This window comes from Haemaphysalis longicornis, unplaced genomic scaffold (assembly GCF_048455015.1).
Source record: "Haemaphysalis longicornis isolate Haplotype H1 unplaced genomic scaffold, Haemaphysalis longicornis Haplotype H1 scaffold_12, whole genome shotgun sequence".
NCBI lineage: Eukaryota > Metazoa > Arthropoda > Arachnida > Ixodida > Ixodidae > Haemaphysalis > Haemaphysalis longicornis.
Window position 1 is genome coordinate 121,741,642 of NW_027526225.1, and position 27,354 is coordinate 121,768,995.

A 27,354-nucleotide genomic window follows, 5' to 3' on the forward strand; every position below is an offset into this window, starting at 1 on the left:
CTATGTTCACCTAAGCCAATGCGCTGCTGATGAGTGGCTCGCACAAAACACTCTCCTTGAGGGTACGGAGAATCAACCTTATCAGCGGCTATTTCAGAGGGCCCTCTAATGTGCTGCCCACTCACTCACCGCTGTCACTCAGTAGGACACCCTCGCTACTCCGCCACTCAATTTATGGAAGGGTGGGTCAGCCGCAGGATAGAAACAGGTGGGACATGATGACGATACATACTTTTACGGGGACAACCAGCCCCGAAAGACGTACGGGCACACAATTTGCAGGAAAAACTAGCCTTCGGATCTCGGGAATAAGCCATATTCATCAATAACCCTTCCCTCCCATCACAACCACCGCCCTTTTTTCTTTGGAAAATGTGCAGCACTTTGAGCTACTCGCTATGTAACTGACACCAGCGATGCTGTCTAGAGATTACAAACCGTTTGCCTGGCAGTCGCGTTTCCTTGAGCCGCGCCTACAACGCCGAATGGGACGCTATTAGGTTCGGAGTACCTTAAAACCGCACAATGTCCATCCGCGTCCGTGCGCATAGCATTTACAATAGCAAAATGTCCCACAGGCACCGGCACGATTCTAGCCTGTGTCTCGTAGACCAGACAGAGTTAGTATCAGTCGTCTTACCATTGGGCTACGACCGGAAGTTAGTAACCGACAGTCAAACGGCTTACTGCCTCGCCTGTAACGGTGAGCAGTACCTTAGGACCTCCCAATGTCCGTCCACGTCCATCTGTGCGCGCACCACCATCAAGCGTCAATCAAGCGAAATTCGATTTGAGCCGTGAGTTGCAGTTTCATTTCGGGAATAATCAAGGTGCAACTCACGGCTCAAATCGAATGATGGTCGGGGCGCAAATCGGATGCCACTAGGGGTGCAACTTGGATGTCATTTCGAGTGTCCGTACTCCGCACCCTCGCCATTATCCACGGAGTGGAGATGCTGCCATTTTATGGCCACTGTCCACCGGCTCACGCGATAGGTTGCCGACGGGTTTCCTTCGATCACAGCCTTCGAATACTCTGGTTTTACTCTGCTTTGTTCAGAGCTGGGTAACTAGTTTCAGTAGATATGCTCCGCTACAAGAGTTATGTGCGTGAATTTTGATAGAAGAGGTCAACACACAGCAAGACAAACATCAACAAAAGTCGCCTGATAACTGTACATGACTGTAATGAGTACACGATGTGCTGTAAAGACTAAACGAACGTGCGACAATTAAAGAATTATCCCTGATTTGTTGATATTGGGGACGAGGAATTAGTTTAACGAAAGTAAATTAGGAGATGTATGACTTGCAGCACTGAATACCAGGACTTGGGAATGGAACACAGCGTTATTCTTTTCGGGGGCATGGTCCTGTGTACATTTTGTTATTGTTGCGGGGACATTCTAAATTTGTTGTAGAGCCGTAACAAAATTGCCAAAAAATGGGGAGAGATTCAAATAATATTTGAGGATTAAAAAAAACTGATCCCAACTTTAGTAGATTTTTCACACTACAGCTCATTTCCAAACCAAATGCGCTATAAGGGAAAGGTTCGACAAGAAGATAAAATGGAGTATGACTGAAACCGTTAAAAAGAAATGATTTTTCAAACAAAACACGGTGCATGGCAACCAACTACAAAACGTTAAAGGTCAACTAGGCTTCAGTGAAACATTTTGTTAACCTTATCTGCGTATCGCACCAACATTTCACATTTAAAAATACAATTAAAAACTTCTCCATTCAAAAGAGCTGTCGCTACGAAGTTTTCATCAAGTTAAAAGACCCCTAGTCATCAAATGTAATGCACAGCGACAACTGTACAGGAAAAGCACGTCAAAATTTGTGCAAAAAACAAAAAAACTAGCTTAATACTATTCCATGCCTGCCTACCCACGTCCGCAAAGTGAATTTTCGTAAGGAACCTTACCATAAAAATAGTTTTAGAGCGGAAAAAAGCAAATAATTAGCCTGTCGTATTTTAATTAGCCTTGGCAGCCTAATTCCTGCTCCGACATCCACGTCTTATTTTTGTGGTGATGGTTTTGTCAGAAACCACTACAAATAGGCATTAATAGAATCTGAAAGGAGGTGCTGCCTTTCAAAGAGGAAATGACCTATTTGACAGAAACCAGAGCAATGCTCCGCGAAATCGCGTCTCCCCAACTCCTTCTTTTGACACATAGCACTGATTATTCCATCGTCGGAGAACGACTGCGATTTCTGAAATGATTAAGCAAGGACAGAAGAACTATGACCCCACTGCGCGCATGGCGCGCCAATAACTAAACGTGGGCAAAAACTGATTACAGTAGGAACGTAATGAGTTCCGAGTATTATTACTTCACGGAATCATTGGAGAGTTCGTCCAGAATATTTGCTTGTTTTTCGAGTTCCCTTTATCAGAACGTCCTCTTTGTTCAGACCCCATGAAACGTTTTTTGATAGAATGAAGTGGTCCGGTAATTACACGTGCTTTACTTTATTACGACGAAAAGAGGAGCCAGAAAGAGCTTGTGATCCCATAAAAACAGGTTGAAAGTGGGCTCTACGGTGGGTTTTGATTACGCCGTGACGGTAATTGAAAAAAAAAACGTTACGGGTAGTTATTCGAGTATTCCAGCGAAGCATTACTCAAAACGGAGTCAAAACGCAAAAAAAAAATGCTGTGGTTTAGCTCTGGTTAACCCTAGTTGATAGTGAAAGCTTCAGTGTCCTGGCTAGGCCCATTGTGGAGGTGTGCTGCCGCAATGATATACACATGTTTGCAATTAATACACTGCTTATTCATCATCTTTTTTCGCTTCACAAGGTTTTTTCAGCCTTGCCGCTGTACGAGCGATCACAGCTGGATGGTCGTCTTCCTCCATCGCACACGGTTCTGCGCCACACGTGGCCTCCTGGCCTTCCTTTGTGGCGCGCGCTTATCGCTGAGGCGGCGGCCTCCTCACCTTCCTCCGCCAGATGGCGACACGGGAACCACGCAAGTCTGCATTTCCTCCTTGCTCATCCCTCCCCTGCCGCTTGTCTCTCCACCGGTTATACTTCGGTGGTACCGGCTGGCACCCAGGCCGATTTACTCAATGCCTCTCCCCGCCAACGGGCCGCTTCGCCGTGCGGGGCGCTCCGCCAGGTGGCGACACGGGTTCCTCGCACGTCTCTGTTCCCTTCTTCCCTATCGCTCGTCTGAAGGGTTGCAAGCTGGGCTAGTTGGGAAGACATACTCTTGGATGAAACCAGCGCGCACTTAAACAACGACAAAGGAAGTGGAGCAGAAGTTGTATAAACGTGCGTTTGACAGAGCACGAATTGTCATTAAAGGGCCCTCATCGTGACATTTTTTTTTCACATTAAGTGCCGCGGATGTACACCTAATTGTCCTGCCACTGACATTCTACTAAGGCACCGTGAACAAACGCCCAGCGAAATTGTGGAAGCGTTCAACAAAGCACAGAGGACAAGTGGGTCAGCCAAGCAAGCGTGTCTTCATCCCAAAGAGAATGCATATCTGCGTGGTCCTTGACTGTAGCCCGTGTCTATCTAGCTGCCTTATCGCCGAGGCTTTTGTAATCTTGTTCTCCTCATACGCAGTGTTTTTTGTTGTTTTGTGCTAAGTGTTTATATTCACCTGTGTTGATATTACACTTTAGTTTTTAGACCAGCGGCTGTCCTTGCGTTCTACTTCCTTTGTCTTTGTATCGAAGTATAAGCCCATCTCTCCTGCCGCCTATGTCTCCTCGCCCTCAGGCCGCTGCTCCGTGCCAGACACTTGCGGAAGCGGGTGTGGTTTGACCTCTACTGTCAAGGTCAAAGCTGGTCCCCCCAATGAGAGCTCCCGAGGTAGCGTAGTGTAACTTTCACTAGAAAAGCCTCCTCCGTAATGAACTAACCACGACAGATGGCGTTCATTGGCATTTGTCGAATAAGATATTGGCCATTGGTATTTGCTGACTGGGCGAGTGATTGTATTTCAATGGTTTACGTCGTATGACCCCACGGCGTAATGTCAGGCTGCAGCCCCGTCGCATACACTACAGCTGCTGCTGTTATTTTAGGAAAGTGTTACATGCCTTCAGGGTAGCTAGCACATAACGGCCCTGGTTGATTAGCCAACGAAAAGCTCTAAGCAAAATGTGGAGGCTAAACTACGGGCCATACCTGACAGTTGCTGCTGTTAGTCTAGCAAAACACTCATTCTTCTCATTACACTTCAATCCGCGTGTAACTGCTGACGTCGGAAGAGAGAGAGAAACGACACTTATTTGGCCAACATGGTTTTGAAGCAACAGAGGCGGAGCCTCTTCATCCCCCTCAGACGGCGGCCAGAAGTCCTTGGGCTTCGGCGGCGCTTTCGGCCATTTGGGCTCTCAAAGCGTGACGTTCGTTAGGCCTAGGTTCCGGCGCATGCCCGACAGTGGCGGTTACATTCTATCAGCCGGCATGTGTAGCTGATATTCTTTTCACGGGGGGACACGGAGAGGGCAAGGGGAGAGGGCAAATGTGGGCGTGGCTTAGGGGGATGCTAATGCCCCTTTTGTACCCCCCTCCCCCAGGCGACCCCCGTGTATACTGGGCGCTGCCAAACCATGTGAACTTTATATTGCTTTCGGTTTTGCTTTCTTCGAGAGCGTAAAGAGACGGTTCCCGACAGCTTTGGATAGATACGCACGCTTTGTGGCGAAAATCTGCTCTTTGCGTTCAAGTGTGGAAGAATTATAAAATATAAAGTATCAATTTCGCAATTTTTCTCACGAAACGGCATAACGTTCAGAGCAAAACGTCGCCAATGCGTATGTGCAGCCATTGCTCAGGCGGGTCCCATCAGATCTACACACGCGCCATTCTGCTTTCTAGTCCGGCTAAAAATAGCCGTAAGGACTAGAATAGCTGATGCTCCTCCACTGACCACGCACTACACACACGTAGAAAAAACTGCCTCATCCACCAGGAGAACTACCTGGGTGGGTAGTGCCGCTTTGGTTTATTCTTTACTTCTAGCCCAGTTGCAATGTGCAGAGTGCAATAGCAGAAATTGTTTGCGCTAGACAAGAAATATATTTAAAAACTGGTCAGCCATCCGAAATCTCCGAATTTAAATGAGTAGCGCGAATAGATTGTTCCCGTGAGTTTTTTTCTCACAACGTGCAGTCTTTACTAGGCAAAACATTAGTGAGTGAGTGAGTGAGTGAGTGAGCGCGTGAGTGAGTGAGTGAGTGAGTGCGTGAGTGAGTGAGTGAGTGAGTGAGTGAGTTTGTGAGTGAGTGAGTCGAGTGCGTGACTGAGTAAGTGAGTGAGTGAGTGAGTGGGTGAGTGAGTGAGTGAGTGAGTGAGTGAGTGAGTGAGTGAGTGAGTGAGTGAGTGAGTGAGTGAGTGAGTGAGTGAGATGTGTACGGAATCAGATACGTAACTATCTGCAATTCTTAGTTATATTGTTCTACGTTTTGAACAGGCTGCGGGCGGAAAGAATTTGTGTACGTAAACGGAGTGATGTAATTCATTAATGCGTTACAGATGTGCAGCTTCACAAGAAAGATGGCCGCCATGCTGCGCCGCTGCGGCCGGCCAGACGTCAAAATCAAGGCCTACGAGTCACAAAAGTGGTGCTTTGAGATCAAAGAACCCTCTTCTTACAGAGCTATTTAGAGTGGCGAGATGCTTTATCTTTTACGCTTTCCACTGCCGTCGACAGGCGTAGGGCTTTGAGTTCATTGGTTGATATATTTCGGGTGTATGGCAGCACGGTCTCTCAGTGCTTGCTTCAATATTTTTAGTTGCGAGTCGTTATTAATAACGCCTGCTCCTCTGCGATGTTTCCGTTCCATCCGTCAGTTGCCACATTTATTATTTCTTTTTGCAGGTCCTGCCGCGCCTTCATGAATCGTAGTCAAGCTCGACGTCTAACGCCGTAAGCTTCTACTAAATACTCGCCTAAGAATCTCTATGCAGAGGCCTCCAAAAATCCTTTCCCAATCTAGGGGTATCCCAGGGCACCCCCGCTGCACAAATAAACACGGGCGGGGTCGCACTGCGTCGGTTTGCTTCGGGAGTGGACGCATCGTCGGCGAACTACGGGATGCCACTCAGGCGTGCAACTGCGATGAATCAGAGGGTACCGGCAGGGGCGTCAGGCAACCAGCTCAAGGCCAAGAACGAACAGCGGCCCCGTAATCCGTTTTTCCTCCGCGTAGCCATGCCGCGATGTGGTCCAAAAACACGCTGCCCAATTCGTTCCCCGCCTGCATGACAGCACTGAAGGTCGATCAGAATATGCATTGCTGCAGACGGTGAGTAGTGGCGAGGTAAAGTCTGAAACAGCGCCAAACTCGAGTAACCGACCATGGGCCTTCAGTTACAGCATGCCCTTATTTCCACGCACTCAAATTGTGGGCCTCGATACTAAATTTCAAGGAACGTAGCGACGAAAGCTTGCATTTGTGAAGGCATACTTCGTAGTCAGCTGAACACGGAGGTGATTCTCGCACGATACCACACCCTAAAAGTACCTTACCCTTTGTTAGCTTTAAATCAGCCAAGATCGAAATAAACTGGAGCGCGTTGACAATAACGCCAGCCTTCAACCTGCAGCAACATCGTTGTAATGTTACAAAGGGGAATGAATTGCAGGTGTTTTCACGAACTAAGGCTTGACGTTAGGCTAGTTGGGTACACATTATTCACACTAAAAACAGCCCAAGGACGAGAACGGAAGAAGTGACACACTAGAGCGCAGACGAACAGCTGGAGTACGATTTATTACACGACATTAAATACACGGAAAAGCAGTGGCTGCAAGCATGCGCCCATTCAAGGATGAGATATCACTCCAAGTATGCAATGGAAGCTTACATCAAGGATAAAACAATCAGACTTGAAGTGTCAAAGTTGCGATATGGTACAAATGAGAATCAACTGGCTAGATATGCTACCTCTCTTTCCAAAAGGGCAATCGATGGCGTGCTCACACATTGTTCCCCCCGAATGTCAATCAGTGAGGCATCCAGTATTTCTCGGAACGAGCGTCTCGATAGCGTTTCAAAACGCCCGTTTCTGTTAGCTTCGGGTGGCAATCACTTTTCTCGCATTTCTTGCAATCTGTTCCAAGAGTGCTGCCCGTTCCTGTGCGCATGGTGTAAGCGTGTTCTCTAAGGCGATCATTCAGGTATCTACCAGGCTGGCCTACGTAAACTCGTCCGCATGAAAGTGGGATTTCGTACACCATTTTGTCCGCACAATTCACAAACTGGGTTTCATGCTTCTTCTCACATACGGCTCTTGGGCTGTCGTAGCAGTTTACCTTGGCGCACAAAGACGCCAGTTTGTTGGGCGCTGAAAAAACCGTCCTTACTGCTGCCTTATCCCCGATATTCTTCGAAAGGTGTGATACCCCATGGACGTAGGGTATGACGTTTAAAGGGGCACTGACACAAAATTTTGAAGGCGAGATAACTTCGGAGATAGATTGGTGGGAACACATATACATCATCTGCAAAATATCAGCGGCGAATACAGCCTAGAACATATTTAAAATCAATTTTAAAGTGTGCGAAACGCAACCGAGCAGCCAGCAGAGGACCACGCGCAATCGACATCCCGAGGAGATTGTGTAAATAAACAACATCTAAACACGTCACGAGTTTGTGCTTGCCGCTTCCGCACTGCCGGCGTTTTGCGCCGGCTCGCCCGGCTCGCCGCTCCAATCGGAGGGCCGGAGGGCGGAGCTTCTGCTCTCGAGAACGAACGACCCGATCGTTGGCGGCGGAGGCGCCGTGATTTCATCAGCTCATCGGGCAGCTGGCCGCGACCAAAGTTCTACAGCGATTCCAGGCACTCTGTTTCTATTACTGTTTATTACCATTGGATGCGAAAACGCGCCGGAGGCACGAAAAGCCCACTGAGCTAGCCGCACGGTCGCTGTGCAGGCGGCGGCCACGGCCGCGAAGTGGCCCAGGCCGGCGCAGGTAGCTCGAGTGATAGCTTGTTACCGCTGCACGAAATTGTCCCCAAGTCCCGACCATGGTGGCTTACATGAGAAAGGAGTTAATGATGCGATGGCGGGTTGCATTAAAAATTGTCATCTGCACCGCTTACGAGAGCGGCACTCGAATATCCGCCGCAGTGCTAAGCCGAACACATCTGTAGGCGGACCTGTAGGCTAGGCAGACCGGCCGGCTGCTCCCAGCGCGCGTCGTGCCACCCACCGTCTCGAGCGTCGCGCGTCGTTCTTTAACCGCGGTAGCATTTTCACTCGCAGCGCCTGCGTCACATCCACGGTCGCTCTTTAATTAAGCGCCTCACGAGATCAGTACGTGGGGACATTCGCAGAAACTGCCGTCGATGCGGATTCGACAGTGCTACGGCGGCTCTGCTCTGTGATATCCCTCCGACGGTCACGTGGTCAGCTTTGTTCACACAAAATCCACAAAATCCATCGTTTCGCGGCACTCGCTGAAACCGAAACTGCGACTGGCCGCATTGAAAATGCCTCTAATTAAACAACCGTCGCACGCTGAAGCAAATGAGGTTTCTACAGGTTATAAGTAGGTCACTACCTACTTATCGCAACAAAAAAAACGAGATGCAAAATTTTTGTGTCAGTGCCCCTTTAAGCGGCCCTTGGATGTTTCTTCTTGCGGCCGGTTTTTGAGACGTTAGTGTTTACCCATTCCAGAACATTTTCTGCGGAGCTGCGCAACATTGGAGCCGGAGAGACTCCGGCTGGTCTCTCAGTCGACGGTCGTCCGCGCTACGCTTGCTCTCTCTCTCTCTCTCTCTCTCTCTCTCTCTCTCTCGCATTACCCGACGATTGCTCACGCAATTCGAGTAATCGACCCAACGGAAACGCACAATGGAACCCCCTCCAGCGTCGCATCACACCAGGGTTCCCGCGAAGGGAGGTGGGCGTAATTTTTTGGAAAGACAGTTATAAAAAAGGCCATCATCGTTTTTTTTAACTTTCCCAAATCAAAGTCAAGGTTGCTCGCTATCACCTATGTCAAAAACATGTTGCACTATTTGTGTTGTTTTGCTGCTACGAAGCGTCAAATATGGCCTTGTTAGCACTATTGCGGAGACATACCCGAGTGGTTTGCAAGAAACATATGACCGCAATGTAGGGCGAGAATTATGACGACGGGTCGTCGGGCTGAGGGCACGTGGAGAATCGCAGTAGTTGGTGCGTCATTGCTTCGTCGGGGGGTTTTTCGCCGTGGGGCCACTTCACCTCCAGAAGTTGCTGCTTGTAGTTTCCCCTGCGTAGGCTGGGGTATCTTGCACGCGTGAAGTCTGCGTTGCTTCGACGGCTTGGCGATCGGAATGGGCAGGGCCACGGCGAACGGTTGAAGCGCGCTGGACCTCGAGTTGGGTTGGACAAGTATTCTTTGATCTCAGTAGGGCACTAGCCGAGTAGGAGACGCGGTGCGTCGACTGAGAACCCTCGCAAACCGAGCCTCTTTTAAGGGCAGCGGGTGTAGATGTGGTCAGCTTGTCCGCAGTGGTAGCATAGCGGACAATTATCGGGGGTTCGCCATACGTCTGTCTTCCTCGGCGTCTTGTTCTGGACTACAGAGCATTGGGCGGGCGACGGTGGACGGCAGTACGGCGGTGCCTCTTAGCGACGGGTTAGTGCTGGGCGGGGTCGACGAACAGCTGCAGAGTAGGTCAAACCGTGTGGCTCGCAGGGAGCTTCCGGCTGAGTAAATTCCCCAAAGTGTGTTGAACTTCTTCCCGGATCACTTCGCTCAGGGAGGCGGCGTGGGGATGCGGCGTCGTTGGGAAAAGTTTCCGCAGCTCCTACTGGACGACTGCGTGGATTGTTTTGCGTAGTGTGTGTCGGAGCTAGTAGCTCCGGCACCGGTAGCTTCCAAAACATCGTATTGATTGGGTGGTCCTACTGCCTCGAACGCATGTCGATGGTCCTCTCGACCGTGGAAGGCTCGCTCATGAACTCAACGATGGTTAGGGGGGTTCCGGATGAGTCCAGCGGGGAGTTCCTGTTAAAAGCCTTGAACCAGAAAGCGCAGCTTCTCCTCTCCTGCGATTTCGGGGTCAGATCGTCGAAACAGCATCTCCACTTCTTCAAAGAACACTGCAAAACCTTCGTTGGGTTGTTGGATTCTCGTCTGAAACAACAGCTCAGCTCGTTCTTTGCTCACAGCAGTTGGGAGCGTTTTCAAAAATTCCGTTTTTAATATGCTCCATGATGCTAGCAAGCTATCGTGATTTTCAAACCAGACTCGAGCCGAGCCCACGATGTAGAAAAACACTTGCCTCAGGGTTTCATCATCATCCCACCGGTTGAAAAGTAGGACGCGCTCCAGCTTTTCCAGCCACTCTTCTGTGTCTTCCCCAGGAGCTCCTCGGAATGATGGGGGCAGCTGAGGTTGCTGCAGAACGACGGGGGGTGGTTGGCTTGGTTGACCATAATGCTGATCGTGGTGTCTTCCTTCTTCACTGTCTCCGGTAGTAGACCAAACTCGGGTGGAAGACTTTACTGTCGGCGACTGCTATGAGTTGGTCTTGCTTGGTGATTTGCAGAGGGTATAGGGTGCATGTACCCAGCACCTGCATCGGATGTAACGTAGCCAAAGACGACGGAGCTATATTGAAGGAAAAAATGCGCGCCAATCCACCCTATGAAGGTGATAGGAAAGCGAAGGGGCAAATGACACCGACAACAATTACCCATGCGACGTCACTTGGATTCGCACATGTGGCTCTACAAAGAGTGCAAGCAGAGACAATCACAAGCACTTGACCACACCCTCTGCGACTTCGAAGACATATTGTTTGCTAAGGTTAAATCAATGCATGATTGATGAACGGTGGTTGGTGGAGTTGTATCGGTGAATCACATGACTGGGGTCTCTTTTTTTTGCAAAATTTAAGCGAGCTCAAACCCGGTGTTTGACGATCTGACTTCTCCGACTCTGCCGCCGGCGACGAAGCCGACGAGATCTGCGGCCGAGACAGAGGAGAAGTGAGATGCCACGCGTTGGTGTTAGCGGCCTTTAATTTTTGCAACTCCTAACGCATGCGCAAGGCGCGAATACGGCCGCTACACGTGCCGTGGGCGGAGTGCACAGCGGCGCGAGAGGTCGCATGATGCTATCACGTGAAATTCAGCGAGAACGGAGTTGTGTTCAGTGAGTTCACCGTCTGTCTGCCCGTCTCCGTGTGAGCTTGTAGCTCAATCGGTGAGACAATGGCCTGTCGCTCCGTTTCTCTATTCGTTCCAGGTTCGATCCCTGGCGGTGCCGCCAGTAACTCTTGTATTTGTTTGCAGGGAGTTTTCTGTTGACACCAACGGTCGCGACCGAACCCTTGGGGAGCACAGGTAAAATGTTAGCTTTAAAACGAGTTCATTGGAGCGAACGTGTGCTTCCCTAACAACTCAAAGAATACACAGGCAGCCAAGCCGCATTCAACAAAGTGACGTGCGCGGGCTAGTGTCGGCGAATCGAATGCCACGGTGTTGTGGATCCGGGTTCGGGAATCTATCTTGGTAGCGTGACTGCAGTCCGCAAACGTTGATCAGGAGAACGATGCGTGCTGATGAAGAAGAAAAACATTTATACAAGTATTTACATGGTGAGTACAAGTTTGGATACTGTGCCTCGAACGAATTGCACAGCCAGCAACACTTGGCGTCTAGCAACACCACCTTTTTGTTCAAGCAAAAGTCCCCGGAGTTATCCTAGGGAACCCAACTCCCAAAAGTCTGGTCCAATCACGAACCCTCACGGACCCGAAAAATGACGCACATGGGCTCCGCCATCGCTCGAACCCGTTCTGGTTGCTTGCCCACACGACCACAAGGGAGAGGATGCGTTGGCGCCGCTGACACGAGGAGACCTTTTGTCCAAGCGCGAGCTCGCGCTTCCGAAGTCGTCTATTTTGTTGTCTTCAGTCGGTCCGGGTTGCTCGTGCAAGAAAGGCACGCGGAGTCGCGCCCGAACTCGCCTCCCTTGTGGCCGTTGTTGTCACTCAGAGATTTGCAGATGTGCTGATGACACAGCGTTAATGAAGCGCTGTCTTCAATGCGTATTCACACGTGGCACGAGCCGATGCTGCAAGCCCATGGCGATTGTGGAACTGGTGACGAAAACGCGCTAGTTAGCGCCGATGTCCGAGCGTGGGTGCGCAGGGTCAGCAATCCGGTCATAAGCGGCGAATGCCCTGGGCTTATTAGATGCGACGCTCAGAGCATCTCTTGTCGGCGGCCCTGTCCTTCCTGCGTGCGTCCGTTGTTGTCCGCGTGCGTCCGTTGTTGTCCGCGTGCGTCCGTTGTTGACCGCGTGCATCCCTTGTTGTCCGCAGCCACTTTCCCGCTCTCCTCTCCTATAGCGAACACTCTCTCCCGAGGGGCATTGGATTGGATTCGATTGGCTTGGCTTGGCTTGGCTTGGCTTGACTTGACTTGGATTGGATTTCGATTGGATTGGAGTAAAGTGGATTGTGTTGGATTGTGTTGCGTCATAGCCGCGGCAGACGCACTGGCGCCGGCGCGTGCTCAGGTGAGAGCATGTGCGGCCCAGCGCGCTCTCACTCCGCCGGTGGGCGGCGCTGCGCGCGGTGCTGCGCATGTGCAGTACTCTCTCTCTCCGCGGTCTCCTTTCCTTCGGGCGCGCTGCGCATATAACCGGTGTGCCGCTATCCGGTGGCCTTTCGGTCGATGGTTGCTCTTCGCTTGCGCTTGAACGCCCCCTCAGCGTCGCATCACACCAGGGTTCCCGCGAGGGGAGGTGGGCGTAATTTTTTTATCTATTGGCGTGATTGTTTCTCCAAATATCTAACTACAATAAGGACACTAGAGTCAAAGAAGGCTATTCTAAGGTAGGGACATCAGAACCAAACACTCTCCCTATCAAACAAAGATAGTCCGCGCGGCATTCAAAAGTAATTAAAGATTCATTTCAGTTGCTTGAAACACTGATAATACAGCCGGACGCCACCAGATGGTAAAAACAAAACAAAAGTATACAAAGAGAATGAATGGTTCACGGTAATATCTATACCCCACCCAATATTACAGCGCCTGCAACATTTGCCGCTACCCGGCACCCTGTACCATCTGGTCTGGGAATGCTAACAATGCCCATCCCTCACAGCCAATTCCCGTCCCACGCACGTGCAGTGGGTGGGCCGGCTGTTCAGCTCGACCCTCTCGACACAGCGCATGCTGATATATAAGACACGAGCAGCCAGCAAGGACCAGGGCATCCCGGACTAGCGGACGCCCCCCACAGTGCCGGTGCTCTCACCATCCTGCGCCATTGAGCTCGCAATCAAAATATGTTTATTCCCTCTCTCTCTCGCTCTCTCTCGAACACTTCCCGGCATGTCTACGCCGGATGGGCTTAGTTACAGGAAGTACCAAAGTAGACCTTCGGTGAGCCTTTCTAGTGTTTTTTTTTTCACCTTCTCTGTGTGTGGCGTCAGCTCGTGGTATTTCATGTGACTTTAAACTTTAATTGATGTCTCCCACAATTCTCCTGGCCAGTCCTTAACCTTAACTAAGTAGCCCACATCGACCCGCCGCGGTGGCTCAGTGGCTAAGGCGTTGCGCTGCTGAGCACGAGGTCGCGGGTTCGATTCCTGGCCGCGGCGGCCGCTTTTCTGATGGAGGCGAAAAGCAAAAAACGCCCGTGTGTACGAGATTTCGGCGCACGTTAAAGATCCCCAGGTGGTCGAAATTAATCCGGAGCCCTCCACTACGGCGCGCCTCATCGCCTGCGTTGCGTCGGCGCGTTACACCCTACAATCAACCAAATCACATCGACACTGTTCGGATAGCTCATACGGGAACACGCGTTCATAGCCTCACTTCCCAACTGTGCACGTGTCTGCCTCGCTGCACAAATTACTCCGTCACTGTAAAACCCGGCGTTGCTTTAACCTGTCGCTATTGCTGAGAAAAGGCGCAAAGAACCAGTTGCTATCTTTCAAGCAACAGTTGCTTTTTAAACCGTTAATGCAACAGACGCATGGACAATAAATTGAACTCTTCAAGCTATCTTGCTTGTCAACGTTGGGAAAAACCCGATGCCTTACTTTTTTCGAGATAGATTGCCTGGAGTACTTGAAATTAAGAAAAACGCGCTCTTGACGCCACAGTTCGGTGCGCACTCTTCTTAGCTCCCATCTCGATTTCTTGCGCAGTTAACGCAAAATATTTTTTGAGGTCTGCCAATATGAAGCAATATGCACACACGGTGGTCTTCAAGGCGCCTTCGATCTTTTTTACCGCATTCACGCGGCGTAGTGATTACCTTAAGTATTGCGAGACACCGTTTCGCAACCTGCTCCTGAGCTGTTGAAAGCTTTATCTCCAAGCAGCGCACGTATTTGCTTGTGTAGCTTGCAGCGAAGTTAAACAAGAAGCTGGGTACAATCCTTCATGTGTTTACGCAGCGAAGCCAAGCGATATTGCAATGGCGCTTTTACAATTTTTTTTTAGGATGATGTTTTCGCGCGAAGTACTTGGGGCTCTGCTGCAAAAGTAATGTCCTGCGAACATGGCCACGTACTAGAACTCTTGCAAAAGTCCACCTGTCTGACGTTCCCATTACGTGCATTGCTTGCGGCACAGCTAACATGACACGAAAGCTTCGGATTCAAAAAGTAACCAAGAAAGAAAAAGCTGAGGGAGAAAGCTGTTCTATAGTAGAGATCAGTGAGTTTCGTCCGCGACATCAAAAGAAAAATTTCTCCCATTCTTGTGTCTAACAAAAAGTATTTAAGAACAAATAAAATTACACCATCCTCCCGTGGGGGGAACCCTGAGGAGGATGCGAAGCAGCAGTGGGGGTTGGTTGGTGTGTAAGTAGAGTTGAAGTAAGTAGTGTGAGTAGAGTTGCTGTGTGGTCTTATACGCCTCGAGCTTCGCGATCGCTGCGCCGCCTGCCGCCGCTTCTCCGCGGCGTTGACGGGATTTGCGCTGCGTGACTGATAGGGGCTCGTGCAGTGTTTTGGTTCTATTTCGCTTCTTTTCGCCTTTCCGCGCCCTAAAAAAACTTGTTATGGTGACGACTATAGGCAAAGAGTACGTTTAAGTCACTTAAAAAGCAGCTGCGTCTTCGTAGAGTACGCGATCGCCTGCAAGAGCTACCCGGGGACGCGGTTCTGCGCGCTTCGTCGCCGCTCTTCCGGGCGTGGGCGACGGCAGCAACATATCACCCATGTCACCTCCAAAACATCAGGCACAAATGAATTCTACTGACGCCTCGTTTAGACCTGATACTGGCACAATGAGAGGTTGGCTTCATTTTGCAGCGTGGACAACGAATGCGGCTTCGTTTCGAATATATACGCCGCAGAAAAATATGTTTCGGGGATGTGATTACCCAATCCCGGACAATAACTGATGCCTTTTATAAGAATATAAACCATGCGAAAATGTAAAGTATATTCCAAGCCTGTGCGTCGTTAAATATGTGCCCACACACGCCATAGCAAGAACCAAGGAAATGAAACCACAGAAAAATAAATGCTGTGCCAATGCGGAATTTAGAAACATAATAGCTCTAACGGAAATTAAAAAAAAACAGTGCAGCTTCTGGCATACTAAAGACGTTCGTCGAAACTTAAGCCAGGAAGGTTTCACTATACCAACTATACGCGAAATGCACTTCTATTTCGCGAGAAATCGGAGGGGGGGGGGGGGGGGGCAGGAGGGGGACGCCGTGTACAAATGCAAAGCGGAATCAAGCAATGAACGTTTTAGTAATCCCACACATAAATCTCGCGTTCACTTTCCTTTTGTTTTTCTACTTCAACGAAGAGCTGATCGTACGGTGGACGCATTTTTGGAAGTATACAGGGTAAGCTGTTCAACGAGCGATGAAATGTGTCGTTGGAAGAGTGTGGTATGTGATAAGGCCCTCTGATTTCAGTTTCTGGTTTATTCTGCAGGCTTCCTGTGCCATATGACGATATTTCGAAGGAGCATTTAGTCGCGGACGGGGATTATATTGTAAGCCCGTCTCCGCCCTGCTCGCAGAGGATATATGGAGCAGATGGAGGTCTGCGGGCGCGCACCTCACGACAAGACGACTCTGTCGTGTGCTGATCCCCGAGTATAATTATGCATTGTCCATCGTACTTTTGTTGAATATTCCCGAAAAGGCTGGCTTGTAAATGGTGGTGATCAATATCTGGTGATCAATATTGGCAAACGTAACTGGTGTGATGTCAGGTACGAGTGCTCCGCTGATTATGTAAGCGCACAAAACCGATTTAAATCGTAGTGTATAGCCGTAGCATGAACATCTGAAGAACCGGTGGTTACGGAGAAACGGCTAGTACACTCAGGTCAGTGTAACTACAATCGGCTCCATCATACGCCGGTTCCGCGACGCTGGCCTGTGACACACACCCGGCGCTTATACAGACCGAAAATACCACACTAAGATCGCGACGGAAACATTTACACTCTCGTAAACACACCCCATTTGCGAACAGAGTGACTGTTACACACAAACATGAATTTCAAACGCCCACAAACGGTAAATCTCAGTCGTGAACGTGCCGCAAAAGCCGCGGCGGCACTGGGGAGCGGGGCGCGGACTCCCGCGCCTGCTTTCGAAACGGGCCGCTAGGGGGATTTCAGTGGCGCCCCTACAGGCCGCGCTCGAGGCGTATAGTTAAACGAGACGCGTGGGTAGGGTGAGGAGGAGAATAAAGGAGAGACGCGCATGCGCAATGGAGTAGCGCGCACCAAGTGTGCACACCTGGTTTATACGGCTGTGAGGAGGAGAATGGAGGAGAGACGCGCATGCGCAGTGGAGGTGTGGACGGCGCAACAACAAGGGAGGGAACAGGCTCGACCATAAACATCCTACGGGAAGATGGTGTAATTTTATTGGAGGGGGGGTGTTTGAGTGGCAAGGCTTTAAAGAGACAGAGAGAGAGAGAGAGAGACGTTGTACGTGGTATGAGTTTGTCTTTATTTAGGCATTATCATCACCATGTTCAACGTAGGTGACGTCGAGCTGTGGTTGGCGTACCGCTTTGAATATGACCGCCTTATGGTCTGTGAAATGTAAAGTCAAGGGCTGTTGTAGTGGATGAACCCGAAAGTTGCTGAAGATGAGGTCAATGCGCGTTCCCCGGATGGTTGTGGGCTGCTTGTAATCACGGCCCGCCGACACTCGCCGACGCACGCCGCCGCCGACGATGATGAAACGTCGAAGGCGCGTGAAGCGTGCTCGTCTCGTGCCGGCCGATTTCTGTTGGCGCGGTCGGGTCAAAGTGTCGCAGAATAGGCGGGGAAGTAAGGAGTCATCGTAACTTTGCGAACGCTTCATCGCAATCCCTCGACCAGGCGCCAATACCACTTTCCTTGCCGAGAAGCGCCGTCAATCGCGCAATTATGGCGGCAAAGTTGCGAATAAAGCGGCGGAAATACGAACATAGTCCAATAAAGCTCCGTAGAGCCTTCATGGTGGTCGGTTTAGGGAACTCGGCGACCGCGCGAAGTTTGGTGGCGTCGGGAAGAATTCCCTCCTTCGACACAACGTGGCCCAGTATGGTCAACTTTCGCGCCGCAAAGTGGCATTTCTTCATGTTGAGCTGCAATCTGGCTTTGGCAAGGCAAGTCAAAACCTGCTCCAGGCGCCTCAAATGAGTGTCGAAGTCGGGAGAAAAAACGACTATGTCATCGAGATAACATAGACACGTTTTCCACTTCAGGCCGCGCAAAATGGTGTCCATCATCCTCTCGAACGTGGCAGGAGCGTTGCACAGGCCAAACGGCATGACGTTAAATTCATACAGGCCGTCAGGAGTGATGAACGCCGTTTTCGCGCTATCGGCCTCCGCCATGGGTACCTGCCAATATCCAGACCGCAGATCAAGGGAAGAAAAAAACTCGGCGCCTTGTAAACTGTCAAGGGCATCGTCAATCCGTGGTAAAGGATAGACATCCTTCCGCGTTATGCTGTTCAGACGGCGATAATCTACGCAAAAGCGGATGGAACCGTCCTTTTTGGTTACAAGCACCACGGGAGACGCCCAGGGACTGTTGGAGGGCCGAATTACTCCCCGCTTGAGCATATCGTTCCCTTCTTCGTCAATAGTGCTGCGCTCCTTCGGCGACACACGGTACGGTCGTTGGCGCAATGGTGCATGCGATCCGGTGTCGATGGAGTGAGCAACTGCAGATGTTCGGCCCAGTGGTGCGTTTGCGCCGTCAAAAGAAGAGCGGAACCGATATAGCAGAGCGAGGAGCCTCACTCTTCGGTCTGATCTGAGGGTAGGATCGATCGAAGCGCCAATGTCCGGAGGCGACAGGTCTGGTGCTGACGGGGCAGGACTCAGTCCAGCCACTGGAACCCATGACGAAAAGTCGTCTGGTACGGCGGTGACAAGCTGTGGCTCAACAACTTCGACGCAGCCAAGGACCTCACCGTGCAGGAGACGAAGGGGCTCCAAGGACTCGTTGTTGACTACTATGGCGCTCGTGCCAGCATGAACTGTCAATAGGGCGAATGGCAGGGACAGCGATTTTCGGTGGACAAATAAGGGCGACGGCGTAAAAACAACAGGTGCGTCGGGAATGGAAGAGCAGCAGAGCGGTACGAGAGCAGCCGAGCGTGGAGGAATGTCCGTGTCGTGAGCCACGGTGAGCTTTGCAGGGGCAGTGGACTGAAGGTCGGCGTAAGGCGCGTCCAACGGAGAATCAAATTCTACTTGCGCACGCGCACAGTCGATTATTGCGCGATTGCGAGATAAAAAGTCCCAGCCTAAAATGACGTCATGGGAGCAGGATGGCAGCACGAGGAACTCGACGGGGTACACGACGTCCTGGATTGTGACACGCGCCGTGCAGGCTGCCAAAGGTTTTACACGTTGCGCAGTTGCGGTACATAACGAAAATTGCGGCAGTGGCGTCGTAACTTTTCTAAGCGAGCGGCAAATATCGGCGGTAATGACGGAAACGGCTGCGCCTGTGTCGACTAGTGCGACTGTACGTACACCCTCAACAGATACGTCGATTACATTTGTAGGCCTTTTACAGTTCGAAAGTCGCGCAGCTCTTGCCTCCGGAACTGCGGCGGCTAGTTTTCCTGTTCAGTTGGGCTTGAACGACGTCACATAGGCGATAGTGAGCGGCGACGTGGGGAGCTTGAACGGCGGCTATCGGCGTCACGACGGCTGAAATCGTTGTAACGGGAAGCAGGTAACGGCGACCTGGGTGGCACGTCGGTTATTAGCTGCGAAGACCCGTGTGGAGAGCCAAAAGTGTGGCTAACGTCATCATTAATCGCGGACACGCGGCGGCGGCAGTAACGGGCCACATGGCCTGGAAGTCGGCAGGCGAAACAGATGGGGCGATTATCGGCCGTGCGCCACGGATTCCCCGGTGGCGGATTCCTGTGTACCGCAGAGCGTAGCGGGGTTGGCGGCATGGCCCGAAAAGACGCCCCAGCTGGCTGTACCGGTCTCCCCATGGCTTCGGCATACGTGAGGGGCGCATAATACAGAGTGGGTGGCAGTGCCTCAGCCACCTGTTCCTTGATCATGTGGCGAAGCGCTGGAAGCGTCGGCGAGACAACGGAAGGAGTCACTTCGGTAGGCTGCGGAGGCACTCCGTATCGAGGAGATGGGCCAGCAACAGACGGTGGCATCGTTGATCCAGGCTCCAGGGTAAGAAGTGACACTTGCCGAGCGACTTCTTCGCGAACAAACTGTTGAAGCTGCCGCATCAAGGATGCGTCGGCCCCCGCCTCCGTCAAGCTCGACAGCGGCTCTCCCTGGACAGAAGAGCTCCGGGTAAGCGCCCTCTGTCTGCGGAGTTCTTCGTAGCTTCGGCACTGGGTGATAATGTCAGCAACGGTTCGCAGATCTTTCGCTAACAGCATCTGGAAAGCATCATCATCGATTCCTTTCATCAGGTGCTTAATTTTCTCTGCTTCCGCCATAGCTGAATCAACACGGTTGCAAAGGTCCACAACATCCTCGATATAACTGGTGAAGGTCTCTCCAGGACGCTGTGCTCGTGTGCGGAGACGCTGCTCAGCAAGAAGCTTCCGCACGGCGGGTCGGCCGAAGACCTCGACAATGCGGTTTTTGAATTCAGCCCAGGTAGCCATGGTGGCTGCGTTGTTGTGGAACCACTTCTTCGCTAGGTGGTCCAAATGAAACTCAACGTCATTAAGCTTCATGCGATCGTCCCATCTGTTGTGCGTGCTCACTCGCTCGTACTGCGACAGCCACTCCTCCACGTCGTTGTCATCCGTTCCATCGAAGTTAGGGGGGTATCGCTGGCGAAGCACACCCGAACACATGATGGGCTGCGGTGAGGAAGGTGCCATGTCCCGGTCGGTGTTCAGCTGTATCACGGGCTGTAGCCGTCTGCTCCGTAACTCCAGGATGTGGTATCGGAGTCTTGCAATGCGAAGGTAGAGTCACGCTGGGAACGAACCCGCACACTCCACCAAACTGAAGTGTGGTTTATTGGACCACTAACGAGCAGTTAGAGCTGCGGAGAAGCCGAGGTTCTTCGTGCTCAGCAAGCTATGTCCGACGCGATACTCGATCGGCCCGTGCCCAAGCGATACTTCTGCCTCATCGTCGTCGGGCGTGCACCAAGCCGAATATCCCCAACGGGGAATTGTCCTTGCATGGTTGCCTGTGACAATTACATCAATCGCGTCCATAATCAACGCTACAATATATATATATAATTATATAAATCAAGAGAAAGATAAAACTCACAAAGCCCGCAGAAATAGTATAAGTAAAGAGTCGGATACACAGCAAGAACAATAACAAACAAGGTTTACTTACGTAGCGGCAACGGGACTTGCCTTCATCAGAGTAAAGTTACACGATTTTACTGTGCAAAATCATGCAAAATCATGTAACATCATGTAAAATCATGTAACATCAGCAAAATCATGTAACTTGATGAAGGCAAGTCCCGTTGCCGCTACGTAAGTAAACCTTGTTTGTTATTGTTTTTGCTGTGTATCCGACTCTTAACTTATACTATATATGTATATATATATATATATATATATATATATATATACATACACTCGCTCTTTATATATAAACTCTAGCTAAGAACTCCCCATGGGACAAGTAGGTAAGCAGCCGTATGTGAATCCCTCAGCCGAAGATGTAGCTTCGGCGCACAAGGAATGCTAGTGTGTTTTTGAAACAGCAATCTCTCACCTGATCACGAAGACGCCGTTTGCGCCGATTGCATAACTCCAACAGGCACCCCACTTCGTAAAACCAAGAACGTGGGATCATGTCGCCAAGTTCGGCGGCTCGCTGTGGTCACGCTAACACAGAACGCAACTCGCACCACCATTGTCCCCCGGACAGAACCTCGTTGAACCAGTTGGAGAGATGTGTACGGTGGTCTTGTTCTGTGAAGTAAAGTGGTCTTTGATGTAAAGAACACCGCAGTTGTTCACCAACGCGATCGCAGCGGAGGCGTCAGCAGGAGCTAACGCTCCAGGAATACACACACCGCAGAATGCCTGCCTTGGGCATTCGCCCCCCGGGGTTTCACGTTGCCCGAGTGCGATACGCGTATCTTTCAAGAGCGAGGAACGACGTCACTGCCCCAGGCGGAGAGAAGGAGGACGAGAGGCGCAAGGGGGAGAGTTGGGGGGTGGGGGGGAAGGGGCGCAATTCAGGCAGCTTCAATTGGCGCCGTAACCTCTACGGCGGCGCCGACCCAGCGCTGGGTGTTTGGGAGATAAACAAAACGTCCGGCCACTCTGTGGTCTGTCTCAATGTGTTGTGCGACTTGAGGACGTTTCTCTTCACTCACGCGATAACCTTGACGCCGCGCGGGTTTCAACGCTAAAAAATCCTGCCAGCTGCGCTGCAGACAGCGTAGTAGACAAAGTTTTAGTGAAAGTAAAACTTTCTCTTAGATGCTGCAAAATACAGAAAGTATCAGCGATCCCGATATCTCGTGTCTTTATTTCTAAATGTTGACGTCGCAATTTTATTACATTTTAGAGTTTTCGGCCTTCTTTATACGGAACATTGAAATCGTCATTGTAAGGCATTTTCAGAATATTCTCTTGGATTCGTATACGTTATTTCAACTGCTACCATCTGCGCACGGATTAGTCCAACAAATATCACACGCTTTTTCAGTCTGATACAATTTGTAGTGAAAGCCGGAGTAGGGCTCATTCAAAACGTCCCCGTAGTTTGCTCCCGCTGGTAGGTAGTACTGAGGAAAATTACCAGTTTTGTCAAGTTCACGTTGGTTTCAAGGTGCAAATTTTGCGCAAGTGCTCATTGGCTTCAAGCAGACGACCCGGATACGACGCAACCAGAGCAAGGCGGGGCGTCAGTTTCTGTTCGTGTTATTGGTCCCAGGCCTCGCAAGTAGAACTACGTCATAATTGATCTTGACACGAAATACAACTGAGAATTCCGCACCTGCTCGTAGTCTTACCAAGTGGCTCATTTATAATACATTGAAGGAGTGAGCGATCGCTTACACCAGGTACACATGACACTTCGGTGACGATATAGTGACGAAGCCTGGGTGCGTCGCTGTACTCGGTTAAAATTTAAAATGGGAATAGGTCATGTAGTGTATCAGTGTGCCGAAGTGATGGACCCGGATGTCAACGCGCGCGCGTGTTTTGGAACGCGATTGCGCGTGATGCATGACACCGTCTTCGTTTTCACGCCTAGTTTTATTGTCATCGCTGCAAAAATTTAAAAGCAGACTCCGTGCAAAAAATCACGAAAACACCTCGTGCGACGTTCGAAATACTCGCAATAAGGCTCTTTTGGCGCTCCGCGGAGTATAACAGCCCCCTCCAGACATTACGCACTGGGAAAACTTCTGTTGTCGCTGTTTTCTCGGAGTATAAAATCGGAAACAATACATTACCATGTTCTTGTGTGGCTATTGTCAGTTCAAAAACAGGCTGGGGAAGGAAAGGTAAAAAACAAAGCTTCCAGAGGTCAGTGTTTCGGGGTAAAGGTGTGTTTGATGCGGGAGGTTCAGTGGACGAAGAAATATACGTAAAGTTAAAACCACCCTTTATGAAAATAGGAGCCGTGTGAATGTGGCGCTGGAACAAAATCCAGGACGTCATTTAGTTCCGAAGCCAAAGGTAGGCGACATGAATGTGGATGACAGCATACACCAAAAACGAATTCCTGCGGCGCGTTCTATGATACGATCCGACGAGGTTAACATAATGATTTCAAACAGGAAGCAATGAGCTAGGAGATGCAAAAAATTGCGTTTGAGGTTTCGTGGAGTGGATAGAGGTCACACTAGACTTTGTTACACCATTTTTGGCCAAAAAGGGTGTAGCATAAGTGGAAAAGGGGAGTTGGGAGCCCATAATAGCCTTTTTCTTAAATCTCAACACCCTTTTCCAAGCCCTGCATCCTTTTTGTGTGAAAAAAAAGGGTGCTGATCAACTTCAGCAGTCTTGGTTTTTCTAAGGGTGTTGAAAGGGTGTGGAAAAAGTGTTCAGCTGTTCAATAAGGACATGCATGCATGCTTAATTACACTGTAAGGAGCAAGACATCCCCTCATACCCTCGTCTAGTCGTAAGAAATGTTTAAAAGACAAAAAAAATGATTGTCTGCAATGCTCCCTCGTTTCCATATACAGTGCGCCCCATGCTCCAAGTCTAGCTTTGGCATGTGAAATACCGATTTGAACATTTAAATTAAAAAGACCCTAAATAGGGTGTTCACTGACTGCAAAACGCTTCGCTTTCTGTAGGGTGTTGAAACGGTGTGAAATAGATGTTCAGCTGCAAAAAAGGAGCAGTGGAGCTGGGGGCCGACCTAGCTTCTTCCGGTGTTGCTACGTTTTGCTACTTTTGCTAAGCTGTGCGATATTGTCGCTAATCTAGGATAAGCGCTGAGAAGTGAGGCCAAGTTTAACCGGATTTTACAAGGCTGTTTCAGTGTGTCCACCGCACTCACAGCGGATCTAAGGAAGAAAAAAGCTAGGTCGACCCCCATCTATGCTGTTTCTTCGGCCTTGCAGCAGTATTGCAGCCTGCACCATTTTTTTAAGTTTTAGATTTCCAAGAAGACTAGTACCATTGAAATGGTATAGTAAGAAGTACGCATCGCTTGTGCCTTACCTGATCCCACTCGAACAGGCTCCAAAGCTGGCTTCACTGTGATTATACCTTATCTGCGGTGCTGCACCCTTTACAGGGGGTGCAGTTTTTTTTTCTCTGTGTGTTTTGACTAACGCCACCGAACCTAGTTCAAGCTTAAACAGCTTCACTTGTAATAAATTATGCCAATTTATATTGTGTGAACGATCGTGAGGTACAAAACATACTCCGCTTGTAGAAAATGTTCTGTCCACCCGTCTAAACGGGTATGAAATACCTCTGTGATACAGATTGTTTTCGTGATGAGGGTGTTAATTTTAGCAGGTGGAGAGGAGTCGAGATAGTTTGTCTACGGACACAAAACCGATATATTAACGGGACAAATTACTATGTAAACTGCACAAATAAAAATCAGGCTAATCTAATTGAAACAGACCTATGACAAAAAAGTCCAAGTCACGAATGTTCGCACTCACGTGGACCGGGAGTGGCGTCCGTCTGCTGGAGCCGTGTGCTGGCGCGGGGCACTCGGTCAGTAGCGCTGCTGTAGTCGGGCGATCACAGATTGGCTTCGTTGCATTCGCTGAATGAATCCCGCTGCGTTTCTAACTCTGCCGAGTCTTCACAAGTCTGGAGACCATAAAAGAGTTAGTTGTGTTGTCCATGTGACTTTTTTGGGTGGTTGAGCTTGGGAATTCCGGGGCGGGGTAGCTGAGACGAGGAAGCCCTGGGTTGGTCCTAGGGAGCTGACGTAAGCGGGCTTGAGTCGGTCAGTGGCCACGACGTCTTGGCGCCGGTTAATGTAGAGGGTGACCGCCACTCGGCGCACGAGGATCGTGCATTTGCACTTTCTGCCCTCTCTACTGGTATCCGCTGTCAGTGGGGGGAGAAGCTAGGTAGACCCCCAGCCCTAGTGTTTCTCTAGCCTGGCACCACGAGTGCAACCTTCGGCAATTTATTTTACAGTAATCGGTTGTTTCCCCTCAGCGCCAATAGCAACCTAGGACTACGCGTGGAGGAAATGCTGTGAGTACTCCAGCCGTTCCACCAATCGAAGCACGTGTAGGTGTTTGCCACCGCGTCTTGTTACTATACTATGAGCTCAGAGTGCGCCCCTGCAGTGCCGTTTATTCACACTACCCGATAAACTACTTTCTTCTGTGGACTTACGCTGACAACAACGCTCTCTTGTTCCTGATGCCATTGCATAATAGTAAATCAGTTCACATTTCGCTATGCAGTGTTGCCCTTACATGATCTGAACGCAATCGTTGGGTAAACAACAGCCATGGACATTTTCAGAGACGATGTCATTTGCACGAAAAATAGAAAACAGCCCTTCACTGGATAGATTTAAGAACACCCCGAGGCGTTTTACACATGGCTTTATGTTGCAAAAAAAAAAAAAAAAAACATCGCAGAATGCTTCGTGTTATTGCAAGAGGCAAGTGAACATATCTTAGGTAAAACTTGAGCACTAATGACGATGATAGTTTTGATTGTAAACCTTCACATTAACTCGCATTTCTTCAAAAGCAATTCGAAAAACTCTGTTCTTTCGACCTGCAGATGGGGCTACCCCGAAGCAAACGCTATTACTACGCCGCAGGGAACAAAGTGCGCGCGGACGTATTCTCGGCAAGAAATGATCCCCCTTTAGGGACGACTGGTTCAGCGGGTTATCAAACTAAGCGTAGTTCTCACAGCGCTCCTTCGGAATACACTTCAAGCTCCCTCAAAACAACTACACAAGTATATGTATGGCTTTAGCTGCGTTTGTTAAGCTCGAAAACCAAGTGCAAACGCCGTGTTTCTATGTTATTTCGTGATTTGGCGAGCTCGTTTCCGAAGCTCTACGCTGAATTGTGCCTGCGTACCTTGTTGTCGAGTATGGGGTCCTAAGCGAAATGATGAAAAAAAAAGAAAAAACCGGCAGTCAAAAATATGCAAATATAAGATACACAACAAAATTAAATAAACTTGTGTAGAGAAGAAAGCATGCATTAAGGCCAGCTTAGTTCAATAAATCTATAGATAAGCCGTGCATCAACTTTTTTTCTTCAAATGTCAAATTTGCTAGCTCTGAGCACTGAAACTACACTCGGACCATGAGATGCCACCGTAGTGGAGGGCTACAAATTCACTTCGGCCACCTAAGGATCGCTAAGCTGCTCCAGAATCTGACGCACGGGAATGTTCGTGTTTCTCCGCGCTCCGAAAACAATGAGGGGCCCGGGAATGCACCACAGCCTTCGTGCTCACATCCACAACGCCTTAGCCCATTAACCGCTTCTGTAGGCGCATGTAACCATTCATCTCTTTGTGCTTGTCATTACGCTTGTCATAGCCGGGTGTCTGAATAGAAAGTGTAAGTCGCCGAAAGTCACGCTGTTGTCGATTGCGACGACGAGAAAAAGCCACACAAACGTCTCTGTTGCACGTGATTCGTTAAGATCGGGAGCTTGACACCGTGATGGTTACATGCTTCATTCTGGTCCTATTACGACCGTGATAATTTCCAAAGGGGCTGCCAATCTCCACACTAGCAGCCCCCAGTGTCTCGAACAGCTTGGAAGTAAAGCGGATTTGTCGTCGAGACGTCGCAAGGGGCTGACGGCCAGAGCGCCTCTGAAACCGGGGTCAACTGGCGTTAAGCCCATTATATGAATACTCAAGGCACGGCGTTGTCCCGCTCCGGCCTTGAATCGCCCCGGGCGTCATTCCGACAACGACGAGGAACCCTTGACGCGATTTTGGAGCTGCGTTCCTCTCACTCTCGCCCTTCTCCGTGGATTGGCGGACTGCTCGCCGGGGTGCAGGGTCTGGGTTGTCGTAAGCGATGGCGCATTCGTCTCGGCGCATATTAGGCCAGGGAGCTGACCCCCTCGACAGCAAAGTTTCATGCGTTCAGCGTAAATAGCGCTTAAAGGCACGGACGAGAAAAGAGAAGACACACCCCTCGCCCCCGGGCCTTCAGGCGCTGTTTAGAATGAACCAAACCAACTACTCCAACTGTCGCGTCGTGACTTCGCTTGTGCTTGAAATCAGGAGGGCGAACCTCGCGCAATCATTCGCCACGGAGGTGCGCATGCAGTAGGTAAAATAAACAGCGTGCTTTGCGTAACCGGAGCGAATATTGCAATAACCAAGAGGAATTTCGTGGCAACGAAATTCCTAACAATTTATTCACAATTCTGTGAACCCTTTCCCCTGTTTTTCATCGTATAAAGTGTGTAATTGTCGAAAACTTAAATGATTACCCCTTTAAACAGTG

General features: G+C 50.0%; 1 protein-coding gene across 3 annotated transcripts in view; it reads right to left on the reverse strand.

Moving 5' to 3' along the window:
* The window catches only part of LOC144163423 (cholecystokinin receptor type A-like), a 291,048-nt gene that overhangs the window by 138,836 nt on the left and 124,858 nt on the right, over positions 1-27,354 (reverse strand). For 2 of the 3 annotated variants that reach the window (XM_077694409.1, XM_077694406.1), the window contains exon 1: positions 21,181-21,539. The exons of the other annotated variant lie outside the window; for it this stretch is intronic. The gene's annotated coding sequence lies outside the window, so the exon portion shown is untranslated. Of the gene's footprint in view, positions 1-21,180; positions 21,540-27,354 lie in introns of those variants that run through there. 3 annotated transcript variants of the gene reach the window in all.